Source organism: Pinus tabuliformis, chromosome J, assembly GCF_031772625.1.
Source record: "Pinus tabuliformis cultivar Carrire ecotype Pingquan chromosome J, CPIR1, whole genome shotgun sequence".
NCBI classification, from domain to species: Eukaryota; Viridiplantae; Streptophyta; class Pinopsida; order Pinales; family Pinaceae; genus Pinus; species Pinus tabuliformis.
The window spans coordinates 210424726-210427707 of NC_142295.1; the positions used below are offsets into that span (position 1 = coordinate 210424726).

The 2982-nt window shown below is 34.9% G+C and overlaps 1 long non-coding RNA gene across 1 annotated transcript; it reads left to right on the plus strand.

The window, feature by feature from the left end:
- Positions 1-247: 247 nt before the first annotated feature.
- On the plus strand, positions 248-868 carry LOC149226440 (uncharacterized). The gene is made up of 2 exons (XR_016247045.1): positions 248-438; positions 592-868. It is a non-coding gene; the product is annotated as an uncharacterized LOC149226440 (long non-coding RNA).
- Positions 869-2982: the final 2114 nt, after the last annotated feature.

Consider the following 2982-nt stretch of genomic DNA (forward strand, 5'->3'; position numbering starts at 1 on the left):
CAGCCTACGAGGTGCTCAGTGCTGGCCCTGGCCCCAGCTAAAGACAAAATGACCCTATCCAAATTAGGTATGCTGATGAATATATGAAATAGGCAACAGTCCAGATTCAACTTAAGCAAGTCGATCTTGTCCAGTTGTCTGTCATCTTGCCAGCCATCTTTGACTCCTATCTGATTGCCTCCTGTATCCAAATCCTGAGCTGGAGTCCACAATAATATATTTAATACTTCACAGGTCTGTACTCACTGTGGCCGTTCCTCTATATATACTCTCAGCTCCTCTTCTTATCTCCATCATCTATCTGATTCAGAAGTTTGTGAATAATGGCTTCCAAGATCGTATTAGTTTCGGTCATTTGTGTTTTTGTCTTGTTTCTGCTATCTCCTGTCACAGCTACAGAGGATGATCATGCAGCCCAGACAATGGAGACGCCATCAGGTAAAATAAGCCAAAATTCATTATTCCGACAGATTTTATCACTCATCTCTAGAATTTTTTTTCATGTTTTTCAAGAAAGCCATATCTTGCAGAAGATCTGCGTTGGGTTTTCTAGTGATTCTAAAATTGGTTTGATATGTATATTATGTGCAGGGCCGGTGCTGCCTCCAAGGAGTGACCACTATGTGACGGGATGCAAGAGATGCTGTTATTTGGATGAGAGAGGCTGCATTGCATGCTGTTCCAAGGGACAATAAATAGACAGATTCCATGTAGGCAATTTATCTGCCTGCCAGATCTGGCTATAACAGCGAACCCGCTAGTTATTTGCCAACTCTCATCTCTGGATAGATAAAACAGGCCTCCAATATTAGTGTTACTGTTTTCTTGAAACTAATAATAAATACAATACCGGAACAGGTTTTAATAATGAGATGCCTTCGGTACTAAGATGATTGCGTCTTAAATTTTTCAAGTTATTTTCGGTTTCAAATCAACCCATGGATTATGTTTTTCTTATAGTTATATATTTACATTCAACTAGTTATATATTTACATTCAACTTCAACTGTGTGTAAGGTTTTCTTATAGTTATATATTTACATTCAACTTCAACGGTGGGTAAGGAGTTGTTTCTAGTGTGATTTTTAGTGGAAGAATTTGAAGTAAAATCTTGATTTGTGTTATTTAATTTAGATTCAGCACTTTGAAAAGCACTCTTGGAGCACTTCGATTGTGCAGAGGTTACGAGTTGTGTGATTTTTAGTGGAAAAATTTGAATTAAAATCTTGATTTGTGTTATTTAATTTAGATTCAGCACCTTGAAAAACACTCTTGGAGCACTTTCATCGTGTAGAGGTTACCTATCAAACTTGTGATTTCAATAAATTCCGGAAAAAAAAAATTCCTATCAAACTTGTGATTTCAATAAATTCCGAAAAAAAAAATTCCTGAAAAAACAATAGATCAGCAAAACTCATCATAAAAACTTCCTTAAAAAACAACTACAAAATATAAAAGCAACTGCATACAACAAAATTATATCAAAATTAGATCAGAAAAACTCATCATAAAAACTTCCTTAAAAAACAACTACATAATGTAAAGTCAAAAGTAACTTATATTGACTTTTCCAAAAGACAACTCGATAACATAGTATCAAAGGTAACCGATGTTGACAGTGATTAATAATGTAAAGTCAAAAGTAACTTATATTGACTTTTCCAAAAGACAACTCGATAACATAACATCAAAAGTAACTGATGTTGACAGTGATTAATCAATGGGTAAGGTAGATTTATATAAAAATATGCCATGCTGTGCCTTAAAAATGTGCTAAGTAGAGACTTCTATTCCTTTTAAAATTTAGAGTAACTAGAGAGTCCTCTTCGTTTTAAAACTTCTATAAAGCATCTCTGCTGCAACTAAATCTCTACCGTATAAATCAGCAAGAACAATCTCGTAAACTCAGAGCTTTATATTCATAAAACTCTGGTAGTATGTACATTTCGTGACAAACCAATCTCCTATGCGAGATTTAGATCCATTCATTACTTTATTTCTGAAAATCACTATCAATGGGTTCGAAGATCTAGTATTAGTTTTGGGCACTTGGAATTTTGCCCTCTTCCTGCTATCACCTGTCACAGCCACAGACGACGATCATACCGTTGAAAACGGCGATCCTTATTTCGATAACGGATTTTGGAAATGTATGTGAAAATTCCTATATTGGATAGATATTGGTTAGGTTAGAAAGCATGCATTTTCAACCAAGCATCTTTCTTGATACTCGGAATGAATTGAGGGGTTGGTTAATTCAATGAAACAACATCGTCAACGAACCTCTACTAGATCTTCTTTGACTTTTACCATTGGGTTTAGTATTTTTGTTTTTTCGTTGCATGATATCAAGGTTCTTTTTAACCATGGAATTTACTAGTGTACTAAAATCTTGGCTATTGTTTTAGAGAATCATAAATTAAAAGATTGGAAACCCTCCAAGTAGGGTGGAAACCAAGCATGGTGATATTTTTTTTAAGAGAATCATAAATTAAATGGGAAACCAAGTTCTTAGAGAATCATAAATTAAATTGGAAACTAAGTTCTTAGAGAATCATAAATTAAAAGATTGGAAACCAAACTCACCGTACTTTGTACGATAGATTTTCGATTTAACGTTAAAGCGTATACATGATTCTAATAAAGAAGAGAAAACGTTGAAGCAAATGAACACTTGCACTTCTCAATGCACTAGCTCGTACCCAGTTATTATTGAGAATGAACCAAAAGGGAAACAATTCAACAAAGGAAAAGGAGAGGGTCTCCCCTCTTCAAGGCCCATATCATCCTTCCTCCCAGATCATGTCTATGTTATTTCTAGTTATGTTCTTTCCTTTGGTTTAGTTTTAGTATGGAAATTATAAATGATTATAGTTATTATTAGATCTCCGGAAGGTTCACTGAGGTTTGGTTTTTTTCGATATGCCTTAGGCCACCTAGGTTTGGTTTTTCTCGATGTGCCTTAGGCCACGAAGCTTGATC